Genomic DNA, 24,245 nt, shown 5'->3' on the forward strand with positions numbered 1-24,245 from the left:
TTTAAGAAAACCCCTAAAGTTGAAAATCTGTAATATAGATAGCACATGGCATGCATTGGAAAGTATTATTTGTCTGCTATTATGATTATTCGTAATACAGTTTAGCTTAATTTTTTTTCCTCTTCAAAAAGAAGGAAATCAAGCCAAAATAGAAACAAGCTTGCACATTAATAATTAAAAGGCAACACAAATAAAGAGTTCCATTTCCCTCTTGCTGCTCTGACACTGGGCTCTGTTCTGGCTGGGGAAATAAGGATGGAAAAGGTTTTGTTTTGTTTTCTTTTCTTTTCATACTAATACTAAATCAGAAAATGCTACACAGGGAATGAAATTTAAAAGGCAAGTTTTGCAAAGTAGTCATCTTCTGCCTATATTTGGGCCTGATGACTTAATTCCCATTAAAATCCTAAAATGGCATTCCATGAGGAAAGTGTTTAAAAAAATACCATGTACTGACAGCCATGTCCTTGGCAGCAGAAGTCCTGCAACAGCATCACTACAAGAGAACGGGGTAAGTCATCAGCTTTCACGGTGCTGCTTGGAGTTACAAATCCCTCAGTCATTAAGTCAGTCTCTGTCCTATTCTTAAAGTTAAGGTCAGTTGATTTGCTCTCACCAACAGCCCTAAACGCATATGGTTTGTTGCCCAGTGGCAAGGTTTGCTCTCATAAATTCCCTAGCCTCAACAGTCTGGCAAAGTCCAAGTTTACAAGCCTTCAAGGCATGCTAGAAGGCTTATCTATTTATTCAGGCTTTCGCCTGAGGGGTTGGCTGCAGAAGCAAAGAAAAGGTTAGTGAGTTCTCTTTATCTGACAACTAGGTCAGTTTTGTTTATTAATTTATGTATGTGTGTGCCTAGAAAACAATAGGCACATTTCATACAAACAACTTCCCTAGTCATGTCCTAATTGGCCCAAACAAACTTCAAAATGCAAGGACTCTACTATGGATAAATTCCTGTAAAAACTAACCATGAACATAGGTGCTACAAAATACAAAGTAGCTGGTCAGAGACAAAAGGAATTGGGAAAGAATGTGGCTTTTTACAGATTGAGATATCTATGTAAAAATCTAAAGCCAATTTGTAAGTTTTATTTTGATATGTACATAATCCTCTGTCTGGTACTATCATACACATACACTTGTTTCCAAGTACATTGAATTATTATAGAAGACGACACAGAAGGAATTGTTTGCCCTCTTGGAATAACTCCAGGCGCGGTTTTCCAGGAGTGTTCAAAAGGTTTAGATATGCTATAGCTCAGTAAACTTGGCAGAAAATAAAAGGAACTTTTTCTTCTTTCTAAGAAAGGAGTACCCTGAAAAGGAACACAAAACGGTACAATGATGGTGATACTCTGAAATAATACAATCAATATAAGAAATCAACTGGAAAGTGAAGCTGATTGCTGAAGACTTTGTGACAAACCTAAAGAGATTGTCTCGCAGGTGTTAGTTTGACCTGTTCACTGAGGAAGCATGAGAAGCATATTAGTTTGCTGAGTCTAGGGCACAGCCTAGAGATAACATGGTTTTAAGGAAGAAAGAAAAATGTGTGACATTGCACATATCACTTCTATGAACAAATTTGAAAGAAATGCAGCAAGTCACATGGCACCCATCTTCTTTCTCTTCCATGATTTAGACTAACATATATGTTACCCAGCAGATGCCATGTACCAGTAAGGAGATGTCACTTCCATGACAAAATCTCCCTAATCTGGAACTGTTCATGTCCCAGGCTGCTATATTAAACTATAGCAGATCAGTAGTATTCAGCAGAGCCCATAAAAGGCTTTAAGCTTTCAGAGCAACTAAGAGAAGCTTCACCCTACAATCTGTCCTACCTTTGCAGTTTGCCAAAAGAGTTAAAGTCAGTCTGTTTTTGGCATGCACTGACGGAGCAGCAGACCAACAGGAATGCAACTGAGGATCATACCAAAAATTATAAAAGTGACCAAATACTAAAGGCTTATAGAAGCAAAGAGAATCTGGTATTATGATGCGGGATCGTACTGTGTTTAAAGCCATATCCAAACCAACAGGATAGCTTTTCTACCACTGACATTATTTCCAGAGGGAATGCAAGGCACAGTTACACCTATGTTAAAGAAAGCAGTGAAAATCAGTTAGACTTTTCCAAGGACTCCAAGTATGAAATCACACAAATGCGTCAGTGATGAGCATGTTCCCAACACCTTAGAGATGTATGCAGTTAAGTAGACAGATAATAGTGCATACTGAGAATACCGCAAGTAGACTAGGCCTTGGTATCTTAACTCATCCTATAAGGAGGGACATAAATACTCCACTGTTAGAGATGAATGTGAAATGAAGGCAGGTCACACTTAACTTAGATACTAAGAGAAAGCTTTCATATTAATATTCTAAGTACATCCTATTCTTTGTACAGAAGACATTTGAAATATCAAGGTAAGATCTTTAACTAACAAAGATTAAGGTTTACTAATATGTGGCTGCTAAATTTATTTTTCATTCAGTACAAGATCAAATTACATGTTTTATGTAACACAGAAGCCAGTCAGTCATTTCCTCCAATTCCAGGTACCTCGCTATATTAAATGCATTTCAAAAGAGGCAGTGTTATCAGAACCGGGAGTCTGAAGATTTGGAATGAAAACCTGTGAGGCTTTTCCCATTTATCATCCTTAGGTTCTGGTAGTGAGTTATGGAGACAGTCATGTTTCTGCACATCATAAAATAAAGTTCCTCCTTGAGAGGAGACAGGAACTCAGGATGAAGACTACAAAGATAATTTTAAATATCAAACCTCTCTCCTAGTTCTGTGGAAAGATAAAGCAGCCCATAGCTTGGCTGCATAATCTCCTGTATGCTTGCTTTCCAGTGTAAGAAAGATGCACAGTTGGGTGCATGCTTTATGGCCATTTTGGCTACATTTTGTGTGGAAATGCTATGTAAGATTTCCCGACTGTGGATGATCATTACTCCAGGTTTAGGGTCAGCTGCCCTGTGTGACAGTAATGAGTCCAAGAAGGTAAGGTTTAAGGATGTAAACTCAACTTTTTGCATTTGAAACTGACTCAAGAGCCAGCTACAGTAATTTTAAGACAATTTTTTTTTTTTTTCATGCAGATACTTTGGTCTTACCACTTGATACAGTTTTAATAGCATTCATTTACGTTGTTGGTCTAAAGCATTATTAAACTATAAAGAAAGATTGAAATACAGGAAAATCCCCTGGACTATCATTTGCATCAATAACAGTATTTTTCTGATATAAATTAAATGTATATCTACATTCATGTACAATTGAATGAGTTTCTAAAAACCTAAAGAAGTTGATTGAAAAGTCATTTATTATGAAAACATTATCACTTTTGAACACTGTTCACAAGTGAAGTTTAGCAGATTCACTTTACCCTGCAAAGTCATTAAAACCCTGTAAGAGTTCAGCTATGAGCATCTAACATTATGAACTTTACTTTTTGCAATCATTGCCTATTTTATTTACTCAGAACTTCTGACAGTTGTCACAAACACCGAAATGCTAGAAGCAATTATGGCTGGACTGAAAGCATGGCTGGAATGAAAAGAGAGGAAAAAGCTGTGTTTTTTTCCAAGGTTTAGGAACAAAGTCAATCTGTCTAGCTGTTTATCATGAGACCACTCTTTGTTGGGGATGTGATACCACACATAACAGATGGTCCACCAAAAACCTATCACGTTTGCTTCAGTTATTTGTGAAATACGGAGGGTGGAAAACTATGATTATACAATAAAATCTGAACGGAACACAAAGCCAGGTACTAAACTGTAGCAATAATATGCTCACTAAAATAGATGCAACATAACTTGTATGTAACTGCTCCCAAATGTTGCAACTCAACAGAAATGATAAAAGAAAGTTTAGATCCAGATCAGTGTGACACCAAGCCATGTAGTTTCATTGTTTATTTTACCTACTTTACAAACCTTTTAACACCCCAAAGGCACATAAGCCTGACTTTGCATGTTTTGTCCATACAATACAGTATTCTAAGACCATACACAAAAGATAAGACACCAAGTGTAGTAATTGATTCTAAATTTAAAAAAGATCTAAAGGCTGAAGTAAACATAACATGAAAGGAGACAAAAATCAGTTTTAGGGCAATGCTCAGTCGAAGTCTTTATGAATACTTATTCCTGTGCCAAATCTTGAAGGAGCTCCCATGCAAGAGAATGTTTGCATACAGAACATACTTAGACATACCAAATCCTTCATCCCAATGTCTTAAGAATTTGCCATCTCCACTACACCAAAACATATTCCAGTGTGGTGCTATTTTAAACACATTAATATTAATGGTAAAGGAAACAATATAGAAGATCTAGCAGAGATTTAAAGATACAGGTGTGTATACATTATTTATTTTACTTGAACTAAAGCTGTTTGACCTTGTTTTTGTGGAAGTTCAGGGCATTTGAGGACAGATGATTTATGTAATCGGACTTCCTGCATATCAGACACCATTGCACTCTTGCCTACCTCGCCCTCCTTTACTGGTTCCAGTAAACTACATTTGGCAAAGTTATGTTCCTCAAGGCACCAATCCTTCTTATGGAGGCACCAAAACCAGAAATAACAATGTATTACTTTGACAATGTGTTCCAGACACTTAAAAGTTCCAAACACTAATTTTGGTTAGTTTCCCTCTCCAGACACTGGCCATTGACAAATGCTACTCTTTTAAAGCTCTTTCATACTCAGCATTTTCCTTGTAAGAATATACTGCCATTTAAACCACTCATTTGGTTTTTATTTATATTAGTTGTATATACAACTAGACAGAAATGCAACAGCTTAAATTTGACTCCTCACAGGCCTATTTCTCTCTATCCAGAACTTCCAGAAGGAAGTTGCATTCTCCATCTTTCTGAAGTCTACCATTCATTTAGAAGTGTGGACACCAGAATTCATTTCACTTTCTTTACCAAATTCAGTGCCACAAAGATAAGTTACCTCTATACTTATACTCATTATACTTGATTGTACATCCAAGGATGAAAGCAAACTGAGCAGTATTGTATTCCAAGTTCAAATCAAGATGGTTGTTAGATATGAAGCCTAGAGCCTACTCCAGTTCATAAAACGACTGAGTATCTTTGCTCCCCATTAGCAGGTTCCATATGCATAAATCCACACTAGCAATTACTAGCAATTAATTGTATGAATGGGCCCATTTTGTCAGATCTTGCCAGAGTTATTTTCAGATCATTGCCGAATACACTGCACGACACTGGACATAGTACCAGTTCTCAAAATTACCCATAATTATTCCTCCCTCAAGTAAGATTTCTTTCAAAAATGGGGGGGAGGGGCCTGAGCCCTATCTGTCTCAGGTGTACTTAATTGTTACTATACAGCAGTAATGTCTTTTTCTCCCCAATCAGAATGCTATGCAGCATGAGATGAAAATACACAACTTCACAATTACAAATATCATCCACATTTAAATTGTCAGAAAAAGAAACCAGCTTGTTTGACAAGGCATGTGCCATAAATTCACAGATATCATTAAACCATACTGTCTTTTCTATTATTCCACTTTGCCCTAATACCAGCTAGCTAGACTATACCTACCTTGGGCATCCTGCTTGCTCATTTTAAACATCAGAATGACAGTGCTTCAAGCCTTTTGGATTCCTACACTAAATCAGATCAAAAAGGAAATATTCTGGTCACAACAGGGCATTGCTCACTCCAACTTGGGTTTAAGAAAAAATAAATTTCCAAGAACTTTCTTGTGTACACAGTTCAGAGTCAGTACACTCCTCAGAATGGTATTCATAGAACGAAGTGCACAATATTTCATAAGTGGTACTACATAAACTATAAAAACCATTCTGAGAAAAACCTGATATCCAAATAATGTCATTACACATTGAATCAAACACTATTGCCCTAGATTTATGGTCTTATAGGAATCAAAAAGAAACTAAGTTCTTTTCATTATATTTCAGTACTTCTTAAGGCACTTAATCATTTCAATTTCCAAAATTTACTGCCATATGCAAAAGACACGCAAAAGTTTTCTGTGCTTTTCTCCCACCCTACACTGCATTCTTCCTTTCATTTATAAAGGACATGATAGGCTAGATGACCAAAAAAGAATTACTAGAAAGAAGTATACTGTTCAGTATCAGCATTACCAAAAACTAAGCTTTGAGATTATTATGTCCTTAGAGCTTTTAAAAATTTGTTTCATATGGATATGAATACTGCCCAAACGAACTGGGAGTTCTGACTGAAGTCTTAACCCTCTGTTTATAGATAACTAGATTTGGTGTTTTGGGTTGAAAACTGCCTGAAATCTGAAGCTGTTTTGTCTTCATCTTAACAGTTTATCCTCCAAACTATACACAGTGACTCATCTGGACAGTTACTGTAATACAGCACATTCTGGCACCATATTGTGTGGCTCAGACAAGCAGAGCTTCCATCTCTACTAGTGTGATAGCTTCTTTAAAAATGAGATTCTACTGTGAATCCTCCCATCCAGACACTGCTCCATACGTCGAGAACATCTGCATTCAAAATCAGGAATGGCTTTCAGGTTTGAAGCAAAGTTTGAGGTCGTGAAACATGTGGCTTAAGCTTTTGAGAGTCATCTTCCCTCTTCACTACAAATACCTCTTTTTTTGTTCTTTGATATCTAACACATTAATATAACACTGCTCATTCCAGAGCAAGTATCTAAAGTGAAAGGTAAAAGAGTGCTTCAAGGGGGCATACCATTTGTCACCCTAAGACACATTAAAAAAGTAACAATCTATTCAGCATCCACTAACACTGCCATTACCCCTTCAGATCAGAATTTACCCCAGAAGACACATCTCTTAAGGCAATTTGAGTTCCACTGGTTCTGTCCTGTTAAGAATAGTGACATTAACAGAAGGCCATGTAGTTGCGATTCTGGAAAGCACCAGTACAAGGCATGGCAGTCATGGGATCACAGATGGTGATGAAAATGGTTTAAATCATCATGTCAGGCATGAATAACCCAAATTCCTTTTTCCCCACTGTTGATACTTGGTGTGGTGATAAGTTAGGCTTTTACTAACATGCATGGCAAACATGAAATCTGAAATCTTAGAGTTATTGTGGAATGTTACTTTTTGCCCATTTTTCTGGCAGTGAAATCAGTCTTTTGCCATTAACAAATAATTGCTTTGGGAGAGCCATGGACAGTTCAGCTGAGCAACAATCTAATTTCCTAATAAAAGGAAAACAAGTCTAAGTTACCTGTGAAATGCTTTTAGAATGGAGATGTCATCTGTGCAATTACCAATTGTCACATACTACTCTTCTAAATTCAGTCAGTCTTTTCAAGCTCTTGTTCAAAATAAGTGTTTTATCACATGTGTCATTGCAGATGCTAATTAAATTCAGTCCTATTTTTAAAGTCTTCATTGTAGGTGAAAAACAAAATAGCATCTGCACTTAGTTTTTTCTTGAATATGTGAATTGTAACTGCAAAGAGTGGTAACAATCAAGTATAAGTCATGTCCATATGTAATACTCTTACAAAGATAGAGTATTCAGCATTTTCCACTCCATTTCAGAGTATATAGAAAACAAATGTCAATGAGAGCTATGTAATATTGGTATTCTCTATAACTGCCCTATTTCAGTTGTAGATGTGTACTTTTCTTGTCTGGCTAGCCTTATGTAGGTTATACCTACTTTGAACAGTATGAAATTCAATAATTCCAAAGCAAATTTAACGATAACAACAGCAGCAAGCCATTATGTTACACCAATCCATCATTTTTATAGAAAAAATGTATTTTCTTCACAATGGGCAATTTATAGATTCAGAGAGTACATCTGGGATTTGTGTTTGGAGTTTATTATTTCACAAAAAATAGTTCTAGTAAGAGTAAGGCTACATAAATATTGGAAGAGGTTGACATTTTGTGTAAATTATTTTTTAAGATCTGAAAACAATTTGGTAAGCATTGCACCAAATAGTGAATAGAAAAGTCTGCAGCTGGGAAGTTGATGCACTTCAAAAATATACAGGTGTTGTTTGCACCATTTGCTTAAAATCAGCTTTGACAGCACCACCTCTTATCACTAAATAGGTGGGACAGTTCCTCAGTGATTAGCATTTGGTGTCTGTCTGCTTACAGACAGAACCTTGCGGCACAAAATTTAAGCAATTGTTGATACTAACATACAGGGATATCTACCATTTTTTCCCGTGACTTCACGTGCGCGCGCGCACACACACACACACACACACACACACACACACACACTGTCGGCAGCCCTTGGGAATCCTACATAACACAAGCATGAAAGCAAGGAAACTGGGAATCACTTAAACACCTATGAATACTGGTAAGTTCTGGTCTAAAGGTATCACACCACCCCCTCCTGGAGAAGGTCACTGGTCCATGAAAGTTACTCAAACTGGTTTTAAAGGAACAGAGGCAATCTCCACACCATACACAGCTTTTGGATAATCTGAATGATGAGATTGTCCTCCCAGAGACAGATCAACTGTTGTGCTCCCTAAGCAATTTAATGGCTTTGTTGCCGTTTTTGTTTTTTCCTTAAAAACAACAGTCTTCACAGGCACACCATACATCCATAGTATCCATGCAGGGTGGTGCCTTAATACTGTATGTATTTACTCTACACTTAAGCAATGATGTTCTTGATTCTTTTATAAATTGAGAATTAGCTAAAAAATACTGAGAGTATCCTTTCCCCATTCCTTACAACTATTGTGTAATAGCATTGAGCCGTTTAAAAATTCAACCAGTTCAGCACTTGAGTGCTAACAAGGCTTTCTCCCCCCAGTCTGGAAGCAGGTTCTTATTTTCAGAGAGAAGTTAACCTATGAGGAGATAACCTAAGCAAATATAACTATTTGGAGGAAATAATGGATAAAATTTTGCCTTCAGAACCTCGAACAATCTTTTAAAAGGATTTAGCATTTTAAATATCTTCCAATAAATGTATAAAGCCTGAAGCCAAAGCGGCCAAGAATTGTTCTTTGACTATAGCCAATCCTTTAGTACTTTATGAAGTTACTTTCATATAAACTATGTCAACAATATACAAGTACACAATACTGAAAATAAATATCTATCAAATGCAATGGTGATACACAAATTGATCTAGACAAACAAGCAAGACATTCTCTCCCAAATAGAGGGGCACAAACTGCCTACCTTTGATTTCCTTCTTCTATACAAAAAAAAAAAAAAAAAAAAAAAAATCTTTCTATATATTTTCAAAAATCTAGGCGTCAAGTAGCCTAAATTTTACTATCAGCAAGTGATATTTTCAGTTATTTTACTGCCTATGGATAACCAAAACTTATTAATGTGGAGAGAGGGGAGAAAGGAGGGAGAGACAAAAAAAGAAAAAGAAAACCAACACTGTTATTCCCTATTTCTATAGGTTCTTACCTCCTTACCTGTAATAGCTTCCTAATTTATTAAAATTGATTCTAATTTATAGAGATAGGATGCACAAACCAAATATTACCAATTATTTACATTTGAACAATGAAATGATTTAGAATTGTTAAAATTCTTCCTTTGGCACTTTTCTAGGGCTTTTTGATTCATGCAGACCAAGAGATGAAAAGCTATTCTACCAGAAAACATGTCTCAAAATGAAGACCAGTTAAAAAAAATTGTACAAGAAGCTATTTTTGGAAGGGTTCTCCGTTACTGTGGTTTAAGAGAAGCTTTGATAGCTTGTCTGAAAAAAGAACCATCTTTTCCAGTTAAGAAGTCCTCACTTTTGAAACCTTGGTAGTTCCATTAACACAAATATGTTCAAAAGAACTGAATGAATACTAAAGTTGCCACCTCTGTACTGAAACAATAACAGTGCCTGGTTTGTATAACCTCCAGCAGAACACTGTATGCAAAGCATGGCTATATTGAAATACATAAAGAACAGAAAGTATTCTCATGCACATAGAAACCTCAAAGTTAGTGACTTTAGTCAATAAGCATCCTAAATAAAAAGAATGATATTCAAAGCCATAACGGCAGTCCTAAAACTGACATTTCCATATTCTGAATATCTTGCTCGCAAGACTAACCACCACTTGCCTGGCATATTACGTGCAGTATAGTTATGTGCAATCATAGTAGTTTCACCCTGCCATTAATAAACTAGCACTCAAGCAATTTGAAATATCGCATAGAAAGAAAAGAGTACAAATAAAGAAAACTATTCTTGATGATATATTCCAAGACAAAAGTGAACTCTGACAAAAGAGCAAGACACAAGCTGAAATATGTTATAGAACTTTTCATTACAAAAGTGTTTGAAAAATATGCCTTTGAATCACTTCAAAAGGACTGAGATGCAGCAGACCCATCAATGACTCACGGTTATTAAAGATGCTGTAGCACATCTGTATAAAGGAAAATGTTAATTTTTCATTTTCCAGTTAAGTTTCAACTTAAATAGAGTTCACCTACTGTGCTTAAATTTCCCACATATTTGCCATCAGATAAATCATTCGTTCCTTCCTTCTCTCCGAATACACTTCATGAGGTGTCATAGCGGCAGAGATGACTGCATAGTAGCTATACAGTATTAAATGCATAGTACTAATCTGTTTTATTCCAACTCAGAACCCACTAATGGGCCAGAAACCCATTACATAAATACCAAGTCAAAAAGAGTTAACAGTTAGAGGGAACCAAGCAGGCCTTATTTATAGTATGCAAAGATACAGTGGAAATTAAGATGTTACAAACATGCACTTTCAGTTTTATCATTATTATCTCTGCAATACATAGTACAGAAATATGTTGTCAGTCACTACTGAACAACACTGGATACATGAAGTGGATTAAATTAGAGGCCATTCCTTCCATGTGAAGCCAAAACAGCTTTCAAGGCTTCAGGTTAAATATACCCAGTGACACATGAAGTGCTATTAAATTCCCCTCATTCAATGTAGATTCATTTAACATGCTGACTTTGGCTTCAGCTTGGGAATTGGTTTAAGGATGGAGCTAGCTTGAATCTTGTAAATAGCACACTGATTGAGACTACTTGGGTACATAGACACAGATCCACAAAAGGTATTCAGCATCTTAATTCTTATTTCTCCTCTATACGGCACACTCATAGATGTGTACACAGCTGAATGAGTAACTTTGTCCACTCAAAAAACATGAAGAAAAGTTTTTAGCTCTATCGCTTAGCTATATCACTTCATTCTCTATGCACAGAGAAACATTTGCTGCCCACAAGCATTTGGACATTTTTCCTATTTGTTATGTTTTTCCTCAGTTTTTTTTTTTTTTTTTTCAAATGCTCTCCCACTACATGAAAGAGACCATCTGGCTACAGCCTATAGACAGCACAAGCTTCCAGGCCCCACAGTTCCATGAATAAAGGGAAAAGGGGGTGGGGAAACTGAATATAATTTACTTCCCAAATAATTTTTTACTTCCTTAATAAGTTGTTAACAAACAGAGAAGGAGGAGGATTTTATTGGTATTCAATTTTTTCACCCTTCTATTGCAAAACATCATGGAAGTTTCACACCTAACAAATGCTTGGAGAAGTGCTACATACTGATACAAATAAAATACTCTGAGTAAGTTGCACCTCCATCTGACTGTTACTGGACCACTATAACATGCTCCAAAGCATTAAAGCAATCAGCAGAAACCTGATTTCATGGTAAGAACTTTGAATCATTTATTGAATTTGGCCACTGTGTACAATACAACCACCAGAACTTCCACAAAATCCAGCAGAAATCCTGGAGGAACGAGCAGAGAAGAGAGGACAGTTCCTGAAGAACAAGAGAGACTGAGGCAACTATTAATCCTTGACTACAAAGGTTGATGTTTTAAACAATTGATCTCCCATAGTTTGAGAATAAGACAGCTATGCTGTGAGCCTTATGTTTTATTTAGAAATGTAGCAGATTTCTGTTAAAAACAATTTTACTTTATAGAAGTTTGTTTGGATCACTATCCTTGCTGTTAAGTACAGATTCTGAATACCTGGTAGCTGCGCCTGGTTGCACCAGCTGAAGGGTAACGGTAGGAATAAAACTTCTGTAATACTGAGCCCAGAATAACAGAGCTACCCAATGCCTAGACAGATGGTGACAGGAAGTTGGTGAATGAGTGGGAATTTCTAGAACTCCAGTATCAGAAACATAAATGGATGTGCATTGTATCCGCTCAAGCTTAGGAGGCCTTCCCTAAGCTCGGCCCATCATGCAAACCAGGGCACACGGTGGTGGTGGTGGGACACACAGACACACACACAAATTGTGGCTCACTGACACATCTAAGTAAACAGAATGATTGCCAAGGTTTCTCTTCTCTCGCTTTTAGGCATACGCAGCTGGCACTGATGTGCTGTTCTCATGCACTGAAGGCAGCAGATGGAATGAATTACATATTTCAACAGTCCTTGACATCACATCAAACACCTTGGCTTTTAGTTTGAGAGGAGTAACTCTTGGGACTGTCTTTTCAGCTTTCCCCATCCAAATAAAAGTCATACACCATTATTTCCTTCTTTATAGGACAATATAGCCATGCCATATGTTGCAGACTTGCAAGTCTTGCACAGTAAAACAGTGCAACAGCAGCAAAAGAAAGTGCTGCTTTCTAGCAAAGACACTAATTATTGAGCAATGTATTATATGTAGCCTCTGAAACAAAGCGCTGTACAATGCACATACTATAGAAGAGATGAGGTGATGAGCTTTTTTCCCCTGAAGAATAAGGAGATTTCAAATTTCTTTACTGTTCAAAACATGGCTAAATAGATCAGCTGTAGTTAAAAAGATTATGAATTAATTTTAATTTATTCCTTGAATTTCAAAAACAAATACCTTGGACAAGTGCACCTTCAGAGATAAGAGCAGACAGGTGCACTTTCCGTGAAAGAAAGCAACCAAAATGATAGTCTGGGGTCTGTGTCTGGCATGGGTGAACTTGTCTCACAGCACATGACCCTCATCCAGGAAATGTAAAGGCTCTTTAGGCACTAAACTGAGCTGAATGTCTGTTCCTCAGACTGTAGGAACAGTATGTGCTTGTGTCTGCAACAGTAACACTGAACACAGGCTAGACAACCGCAGATACCACCTTGCACAGCTGCTCCAGCACCTGAGTTCCATCCGTCTTTCCTCAGTGTTTACCAGACACGAATCGGTAGTCACCGTTAGCAGCCACTCTAAATATTTGTCTGATTCATCTTCTCCCCCTCCCTCCACACACACGCTCCAATAAATACGTGCTTCTGCAAGACTTGGAGAGCTTAATACTCTCCCAGCTGGAGACCGGGCTTCAACAGAAAATAGTTAAACTTCAGCACAAAACAGATGATAGAAGTAGGCATTCTGAGGAGGGAAAGCAGAGAAACACCACATTTGCTCAGTGCCAGAAAAGCATCTAACCTAATCCCTCTGAAAATTTCAAAGTGATTAAGATGATTAAAGTTTTCCTGTCCTTCGAAGCTTGCAGGCCTTCTGTCTTTCTGGAGCAAGTTATCAAGAGACTCTTCACTTTTATGTTACCAATGATTTCTTTTAGTCTCAGATTTTCAGCAGATCAAGAGAACATACCTTGTTATGACCTTGATTCCCTCCACTTTTGCTGAAGTGTGATCAATGCTGGCTATTCTGCTGTTTTCAGATAATGAATAGCTTCTGAAACTTTCTGACTATATCAGACCCATATCCCCCTATAGCTTTTTAGCTGGAAATTCTGCATGTACAAGTGACTTTGATCCTAGGCAGCTCAATACGTCTTTGAAATACATCACCCAGTAGATACTATCACTGATGTCAATCTCTTAATCATACTTGGTATTCTCTCTCCTCCTTCCAAACATTAATTGCATCGACTCCCCTCCCCCAAGGCAATTTACTTGTATTTAACTACTTATACTTTTAATGACTCCAAAGTTGAGCTTAAAATCTTTTTTTTTCATTTCAACTCAGCAAAAAGAAACACTTGTGCTGCAATACAAGCTCTCTCCTCTGACTGTTTTTCCTAGAAAAAAAAAAATTTGTATTTTTCTTGGAAAAGGATATCCTTCCCTCTTATTCCTTTCCTTCTCAATTGGAGAAAGCCTGAATATCTATCCTTTGGAAAATGTGTTCCTAAAAATTTCCTCTTACTTAAAGATCTGCTATGTTAATGGATTCAGAGTGAATTGCTACAGATCCATATGAAAGGCTTTAATGCACCCTTCTCAGTCTAAAGGGCACCCATTTTTCCATCTTTGTTTGAGATACTTTCTCACTTTGATTTTTTCCAATTATTCTACACATCTAAAGTTTAGCTTTATGCCCAGTTTCTTTTCTTTACAAGAGGGACAGCTGTGAAAGACAAGATTTTTCTGACAAAGATGAACTACTTCAATTCATCTCAGTTTTCCACTATCCTAATCTCAGTTTCCTTAAGCCAGCTGCTCAAAGTGAATAGACTAAAATAGCTTCCAGAAAAAGAATACAAAACCACCACCCCCCCCACAAAGCCCAGCCCAGATACATAACAAAGGTGGAAAGAAAATTGATTGCTAAGGAAAAGCTAAGTAAAACATCAGCTCAGCCTCCAAAGCCAGACAAACCACCAAGATGTAGGCAAAATACATCAGAACTATAACAGAGTTCTCAGTCTATATTTCCAAAATTACTTTACTGAAGTGTTGCAAGCAAGAGTGCTTATTCAAAATCTTCACTGCTTCAAAATAAACTGATGTTAACCTTCATGTTCAGTACCACATTAATCTATTTGCTAATCTCTACATAGTTCATAAAACATGATGCAGTTTAAGATGTAATTGAAATGGAAAGTCAACTGTCACAAATAGTCTTTAATATAAATAGTGAATGTGACAGTGTATTCTGTTGCTTTTATACAAGTCAACTGCAGAAATACATTTTTTTTTCCTCTGCCATTGATCAACTAAATCACCAGCTGTTTACACAGAATTGCTGGCAACTTTGGAACTGCAATTTGCCTTTCTAAGCTCCATGAACTTGGTTCACCCATTTGTTTAAGAGCACAAACTAACAGTGTGCAGGTTGTTATTAGTAAATACAAAAAAAAACCCTCAAAAAAACAGTCCCTGCTGATGCAAAACTTTGACTGGAGAAAATTATACCTGCTGAAGAATGACTGCATCAAGCTCTGCAAGCTAAGTGGAGCTCAAGTCTACATTAAATGAAAGTTTAACTGCTAGAACAGTCTAAATATTTCAGCTCACTAACTAGCTCAGTTATAGGCAAATTCTGAAGTTGTACCAAGTCTGCACAAGTGTGCCTACAAGCACTTAAATTCTGGTGCTCCCTCCCTCTCTCAATAAAGCCTTTTTGGTACCTTTTCGAGGAAAGGTCATTACCCACCTTGGATGCGGAAGTGCCACAGCAACCATTTTAATGCTACTTTTCAGTGATGCTGAGGTATCTGCATGCTATTATCATATGTATAAATCAAATTCATAGGTGGAAAGTCATCACTATCCCCCATTTTCAAAGGATAATATTGACAGGACAGGGACAAGTTCTGTATGCTGAAGGTCAGCTAGACAGCAACCCATACTCTTGTGCAACCTGTATATTCTAATACTTGATATTTGTGACAAGCCTTTTAGAAGTGCTTTACCCTGCTTCTTTCATAGTTTCAAGCTCTGATCCTGAAGGCATAGTCCATATTTATTCAACCATTTCCCTTCTCTTCCTAACCTTGCATTACAAAATGGAAAACAATTTAAGCGAGTCTTTCAGAATCTTAGTAAAGAGTTAGTCACTTTTCCCGTTTCAGTACACCTTGAGATCCACACTATTTTGCAGAAAGGTTAGGTTGTTACAGCGTACACTCATGGTCTAGCACAGCCAAACATGCCTACTGACATTGTTACATACCATATGCACTCTGGTATACAGCAGCCAAATACACTTGCATCACATCCAGCAGATTTCCACAAGAACATTATTTTGATTTTCGAAATGCTTGTCAACTTAGTTTTCTAAATCACCTTAGAAATATTGTCTACTGCCTCCCACTAACTTTTGGTAACAGACCATTCTCAAGCTGCTCACCTTGAAACATTTTAACTCAACATATATTGGCTATACCAGATTTGCTATTTACTATCAGATCCTAACCAGGAGTCAGTTTTGCTCTGTCTGAAACAAAAATAAACTTAGCTTGATTTCTCACATTCCCAAACAAAAAGCCTAACAACAATTGCACATGCACAATCAGACCATAACTGATAACCCGGTTAGATTTAGTTGAACAAATACGACCTGCACACTTTAAGGTCACAGACCTGATGTTTTACAGACATGTCAGACATTTTGACTGTAATAGATCTCCAGTGAAATATTTTATAATAGATTGGATCACAATAGGACATAGCACGGATGCAGGAGAGAATACATATGCACAAAGAGAAGCGTTAAGCACATGGTACCTGTCCTTTTCAAAGCTGATTATTCTGATATGGTCTGACAGAAGCAACATCTAAGCTTTATCTTTTTCAAAGGCTCTTTTACCACATGAAAGTCAACAGATGTGGCAATGGAACAGCATCTGAGGAGACAGAAAGCCTTGGCACAGACCAGCAACCATTCAATTCTATTTTTCTCTCCCTGCGCTGACATACCAGCCCACAGTAGCCACTGAGTGGAGCATCTTACAAGTCCGCTTCTTTGCGGAAGGAATGGGAGCCAGCAGGGAAGACAAAGGGAGGGAGTGACAGGAATATATCATTCTGTCTATAAAATAAAATAGGAAAGAAGTACATGCCAGAGCCAGCAACCTATCATGAATTAGGTGATGGAAAACAGACAAGAGTGGGAAAAGGAGACATTTCTAAGACAAAGATAGTTTACAGTTAGGATAGCAATCCACAGCACTGAGAAATTATAGCTGTCAAATGACTAATTGGTGATGAGCACCACATGATGGAATGAAGCTGTTTGACAATAACTGTCAGCATCATCACAAACAAAACAACAGCTACATCCACAGCAGTCCCGCCCAGCATATTAATAAGGGAGCTGAGAGAATACTTCAAAATATTCTCCAAGACTGAGGCCAGAAGTGATTTCACTTGAACAGGTTAAAACCTCAGAATAACTTATTAGCTAGTACCTTTTTGTTGCAGCAATCACAGGTATAAAACAAACCAGTTTCTTGCAAACAAAGATGCAACCTATTCTAACCACACTACAGCACGTGAGTCAGAACCTTGACAGCTGCTGTCTCCACCACAGATGATAAAGGAAATTAAATTTTCACCCAGACTAAGGGAAATCTTTTGGTCTTGACTCCAAAGTCCTTTTTAGAAATCTACTGTTATGATTTTAATCAAATTCATTCACCTCCCAAATACTGCACCACAAACCCAATCACTTGCTTGGCAACTTCAGTAACCAGAGACACTACAGAAGCTTCAACAGCTGTTGGGAAAAATGCTGCAGCTTCTGACTTTTTTATTCAAGTTACTGCAGCCAAGGTTTACTGTAAATTGATGATTCAGCTGGATTAGATGTTAATATGCAGCTTAATATATTATTCATGAGAATGAGTCACAAACCTAATTAGAAACATGACATGAAAAGCTTTTGAGTCCACAATCTGGATTCTCCCTGACATGAAAGATTTGACATGTGAATAAATTTTCACTTACTGAGAGAAAAGAGATAAATGACCTTTTACATCTAAATGTAAAATGTCATGTTAGAGATATATCACTTGCCTTTTTGAGAGTTTGGAAAAAAACAGTAGAGGTATCCAATTTAATATAATAGAAGCCCTTCAGAAATGTATTAACCCCTCCATCGCTATTTGCTGTTCCCTTTTCTTGCCCAGTCAGATATTAAATAAGTAAGGTCTGTAATTCTGTGCCAGATGAACATTTCTAGAGTTTCAGTAAGAAGGCCTAGGAATGGTGTACAGCCTCATTCATGTAACTAACAAAGCCACATGGTAGCAAAACAGCCCTGGTATGATGTTTCAGTTGTCCAGGCTTAACTCTTAAGATTAGTTTAACTGTCAATTAACAGTTTTGGCCAGAAGTACCATATTGGCTGAATTAGTAACAATGGATTCACACAACAGCAGAAGGGACCCTTCATTCAATTAACGATGATGATTAGCAGTGGTCAATACATACACCTGAGAAAGCATCAGCAGCACTTCACATTATGGGACTATCTGGTGCAGTGAATTAAAGCACTAATCATATATTTCTTGGGGCACAGGCAAAAAAACAACTTGTTATGGATACCAAGTGACATCACTATGGTAGCATAAACCTGAAGTATTTGCCTTCTGAAGGCTTTGTTGTTTACTCAGGATTGGTTTTAACAGCCCACTTTCCCCACACTTGGCTGTTTCCTAGCACGTTTAAGTCTCCACCAAGGCATTTAGACCTGCCAAGTATCATTTCAAGAAAGATTATTGCTGTTCAGAATTGACCACCAGCAAGTTTTTGCAAGTTTGGCCTAATTAATCCTTATGTCAGTACATATAAATTAAATCATCCAATTTCTGCTACACTCACTTAAATCCTGTAGTTGTATGCTAGGCATTATTCTATCCAGAAAGACCAAATCTCAGATGTAGACAAAATTAAGGTACCACTGGATACATTCGAACAGAAAATAAACATGGTCTGCCAGGCAGAGAAAGACTATGATGAGAAGTATTTTCTTCAGTTTACAAAACAAACTACCATGATATCCTAATTAGCTGTCAAGATGGAAGACAGCATTCTAAAGAGCAATTTAAAATTAGACAGCAATTAGTGTCTGAACCTCAGAGTACACATCTCAGGATGAAAAAAATCGCTACACCCAGCCAGCATTGGTCTGATCCTGGCAAAACCAAAGGGTAACCCAACATGATCAAGGGTTCCAAGTCTAGGGAAATAACCTAAATTGACTTATGAGCAACTGAAAGCTTTTCCAGGCTTAACATTGTTGAGAAAAAGAACAACATGGAGCAAGAAAAGTCATCACCGATGAGCACTAACAGCCAACATATTGCAGTCAGATGTCTTTGTATGAGGGCAATACTGAAGTAGCTAGGAAAGAAGGGGTCAGGATGTACCAGTTTCCAAAATTAATAATTTATTAGATCTTTCACTTGAGAGCTATTATGAAAAATTCTAGAGAGGAGCAGACTAATGCCTCTGCATCAGTAATCTCACTGTCCTTATTTGTACAGGATCAGCTCCTGAGCTACGTTTAAGATACAGTCACAGCCAAGCTCATTTCACTTACCTCACATTGCTTTGTTCCCTGAAAGCTGAAGAAACACTACTCCTCTGACAATAAGGGTCTATTTTGTTCCAAGACATTTTAAAATGTTATTATGCTATAGAGTTGCTGACAAATAACATCCATTGGTAATGGCATTCTTTCCACTCTCTGAATGTACAAAGGAGTAAACAAATGCTAACTAGGTAGTAGCTACTAGCAAGTAGGCACAGCCCCAGAAACTACAACCATACTTCCTGGCCTTGCACTATTTATTTTGAACTGTTTAAAATAAAATATCAATTATAGCTTTTTTTTAAATCTACCATTGTTCAGTAATATGCTTATTTTCATCTTTAGTGAAAACAGTTTGGATGCTTTTTTCCTTTAAGTCCATGTAATTTATATTTTGAAAGAAAATACAGAAGAGATTGGAGGCAGCTCATTTTTTGATTTGTAAACCAATGAATTTAAAAGCTTTAACCACTGTTAGCAGTGGTATGTTTATGGTCCAGATGTAGAGTTAAATAAATTAAAACTCCATATTTATTACAATGACAAGTTTAACTAAAAAAACAAAACAAAACAAGAACAAACCCCCAAGAACCAAGCCAAAAAGAAAAAACACAAAATAAACCAGAAAATGTAGAACTGACAGCTTAAGCCTTATGTGCTCAATTTCAAAGTCTTTGTCATCTAGCTGAAACATTCTCTGAATGCAACTCCCTCAAAGAAAAACACTCTTTATATGTCTTATTGAAGATAAAAGGAGCAACTTGCATCTTTGACACTGTCAGTAACAGAAATTAGATCAATCTGCCATTATTCACATGTATATTTAGTCTAGAGGGGAGCTTTTCTCTTACCGTACACAAGGAGTAGCTCCTTTAACATTTTTCTCAGCTGAGTTGAAGCTCCACTGGTTAGAAGCTGTGAAGGAAAGAAAGAAAACAGGAAAATATATATTTGAGGAAGGCGCTTTTAGATTTTTTTTTTTTTAAATCTCATCTGATATTTTTATATATGATTTACCTCAGAGACTCCTAAGAGAACTGTTTCAAAGAACCAGTATTCTGCTGGAAGTCATCTGTGTTATGGTGATTTTTGAATTAAACAGAAGCATCTTAAGAATTAGCAGCTGATGCCAGCCAAATCACAGTACCAGAAGACTAGAGCACTGCTAGAAAAGTATAGCAAGGCTGAACTGGAGCCTGGTGCTCCTCCATTTCTTTCTCCCAGCACAGTCCATCATACTCCTTACTTTCCTAACCTTCTACTAAAAGAGAGCCAAGAAGGGCAGACAAGCAGTACAATGAGCCTACCACAACTGAAAAAGCAGAAATTGTCCTCTCTTCTCCTACCTAGTATTTTGAGCACAGAAGCATAGGAGAGTCAGAAGCAAAAAAAGAGATAGGAAGGAGTCAAACCTCAAGAGGGAATAGTGGCATCAGAATTTCCACGGGCCTATTTTGTGTTTATTATCCAAATATTCCCGTTTATTCCAAGAGGGGGATGAACATGACGTTGTGGCACAACACTGGGAGCGTCTATATAAAAAAATTTACTAATAACCATGATTCCTAGGAAAGCTACATTCCTGCAATGTTCCTGAATTCATCAAAATTTTATCATACTAAGCACCAGTGAAGATCTCTGCTCTTGCTCATGCATGAGAGTGTACAGGATGTGCATAAACCTCAACTTATTCTTAACTATATGAAGTCAACCCTGCCCCAAGAGACATTCCAATCTTTCTTTACTCCTTCGAAGGCATAAAAATTGAGTATAGCTTGTAGTAGAAATACCATCTTGATGGTTCTCAAGCATGAAGAAACACATACAGTATAACCACTGTTCTTCTACTTATAAGAGGAAGAACTGTATTTTCATTATATTTTAGAAAAAGTGCACTTGACAAAGGAAGTGAGAAAACAGGAATATAAGTAGCTGGTAGGGATTGAACTGTTCTATGGTTTTTAGCTCTGTCCGTTACTTAAATGAAGAGACATTATGGCTGCATAATATGCTGCTACTGTCTCTATAAATGCCAAGACTGAGAATTCAAGTTTTTACAAATACCACACAAGAACACAGACTAAAACAAAAAGCACATTTTCCTCATAGTATGTGATGGAAAAAAACAAGCAAGAATGTTTCACCTTCATTCAACAGTCTGTAGGTCCAAGTAATCCACTAATAGTTTCTACAGATTCAAATCCTCATCCAGTAAAGGATTTGTAATAGATGCTAACCTGAACACCACAAATAGTCTCATTAAAGTTCAATTTTTTTTCCTCTGTTCTCATTTCACTCCCCATCTCTCTCCTTCAAAAACTTGCAGTATACTGAAATCAGTAGAACTATTCATTCCCTAAAAAGAAAGCATCTAGTTCTGTGTTGTAAAGCACACAGTCAATAAACCAAAAAAAACTGTGAGCAATTCTTGAATACAGAAGTCTGCTCTAATGCAGATTTATTAAATTAACCGTGAAAAAGAATAACCACCAAATAGTATTATTTACTAAAATGAATAACTTCATAAGCAAACATATCAGTAACTAAGTGCAGTGTTTGACTTACAAAATTGATTCTACTCATTTCTAACTGAAGTGTTCTCCCTTTCCTTGAAAGGGTAACAATATTGATGGAGGTAGATCCGTATTTCAGGCTTTCTAGTTCTCCTTCTCTGATAGCGCCCCATGGTTATCTGTATCAATCCAGCTACCAAGGAAGAGAATCTCAGCACAATAAGCAATCTCTCTTCAGAAATAGAAGTTGTTAGCAACATTTCCCCTCCTTCTTCCAATGTGGAAGTAGAAATGGATAAAACTTTAGTGATGCAGCTAATTTAACAGTTCTATGCAAAACACTTTCAATAGAAGTTTTATATTGAAAATTATAAATTGAACATGCTATGTAGAAAATTCAGACTTTTAGAAGTAGTTTCAACATCACACCCCATGGCGATGCGTTCTGCCCCCAAGTAAAACATGTAAGCCATTTAAACAAACCGATTTCAATTTCTGCTTTTCCAAATTGCGGTTGAAGTTAAATTGTAAGAGTAAACAATCACAATCTTCAACAGTTTGAGAAAACTTTCTACATAGTTATTCTAGTCCCCTTGTTAAAACAGTGTGCTTATATTTAAGCACAACATTTCCATGATTATCAGATATAACTAAGATTCCCGGAAGTGCTTGATCTAGGAATTTTTAACCAAAATTATCAGTCAACATCACAGTGACTACTACAGAATGCATCCTAAGCATTTCTGTATGATAAAGTCACCCCAGACTATTTGCCCTTGATTTAGTCAAATCAATTTAATCCTGAAGCTTTTTGCTTAGAATAAGTAGAATATCCTTCCTTGCACATAATTCAATAATGATGTTATATTTGATTTTAGAGTGCTATATATACTTGCATATTATGATATATTTAGCTTGCATTTGTGATCATTTTCCTTTCCTGATGACATTTCTCTCAAGACACACTGGCATTCACGTATGCCCAAGCTCCCATGAAGCAGAGCTTGGCAGGAGCTGAGGGTACTACAATGCAGTCACTAGCCATCTGTCGGCACAACTGGCCATAAATTTAAGAAAAACAAAACAAAACAATTGTAAGTCATTGACCTGGCTACTACTAACATTAGAAGAGAATGACAATCAAAGATGACACCAAGGAAACAAGCTTGCCAGAGCCAGGACCAATTGCTTGTGCTCCGATAACTTGCCTTTCAGAGTAAATGCTGAAAGTTGGTGGCCACCAGCCTTCCAGTGACTGGAGGCTGTCAGAAACCAGGTCCAATGTCCACTGATAGCTACTTGAATCATCAAAAGTTTTCAACCTGCAAAACTTTGTTTGTAAAACATAACACTCCATGATATTTTTGAATTAATGCTTTTTGTCCCAGATCATAGGAAACATGATCCCAAGAGGGATGCTGAGTTTTACTGAAGACATGGAATGGTTTGGAACATAATCTAAAAGATTAGGCAGAAAAAGAAGACTTGTTAGGAACAGTGGGAAAAGGTTTAACAGGGACGAGAGTAATCGGATTGGTGTTTTTTATTGCACCCCTATGGGCCAACCCATGGCTATTGCAAGGTACAGCTAACACCCTATTCAGGTTCACAATGTAAGTTAGAAGTTTACTGTCTTGTCCTTGTCACTGAAAGCCTGAAATTCTCCAATTTTTTATATCCCAGGTGATTCTTGTATGCATAATATTTTAATATACTTTCTTAATGGATCCAAAAAAGCTAAAGTATATCTAAGCACAACTGCAAGTGTTCTATAATCAAAGTTCTCAAACTAGGTTAATTCCCAAGTGTATCTTTATCTTTTACGCTTGTGTTTATTGTTGCCATATTTCGTATTCCATTATTACTTGTAACTTACATTAACCCTGTCTCATGACAGTGCAATAATAATGTATATAATTACATAAGGGATGAAAAAAAGCACATCCCCAATCTGTTGTATAGAGGTGAAAACTAAAAATTTCAGGGGCTTCAAGCAATTCATTTCTCTTCATAGAAAAAAGGAAGAACCTTATAGATTTCACAAACCCTAGCTCAAGTATGATGCTAAACAAGGACACTAGGCCAATGAAACACATGCATACTGTCAATTATCAGCTTACAAGCAGCATCTTCCCAGAACATATCCTTATATCAGCTAGTTTAATGACCAGGAGAGTGAGCACTGTGATCTCTCTTCTCATGAGCTGCAGCTATACTATAGGCAAAGCGATCCAGCCGCACATGATAGGTCCACATTTACTGTACACACACAAACCCAGTGTACTAAGCACATTCTTAAACCAGATTCCCCAGGACATAACTAACACCACAACTAATTTATACAACAGTCACATGAGTGCAGGACCTATGGAGTGAAAGAGTTTCAAGTCCCTTGTGTTTTCACTCAAGTTCCTACTGCTCTCTCTCAAGTTGTATGTCTGGGAGAGGAGGGGGG

The sequence above is a fragment of the Dromaius novaehollandiae genome, chromosome 7 (assembly GCF_036370855.1).
Source record: "Dromaius novaehollandiae isolate bDroNov1 chromosome 7, bDroNov1.hap1, whole genome shotgun sequence".
Classification (NCBI taxonomy): domain Eukaryota; kingdom Metazoa; phylum Chordata; class Aves; order Casuariiformes; family Dromaiidae; genus Dromaius; species Dromaius novaehollandiae.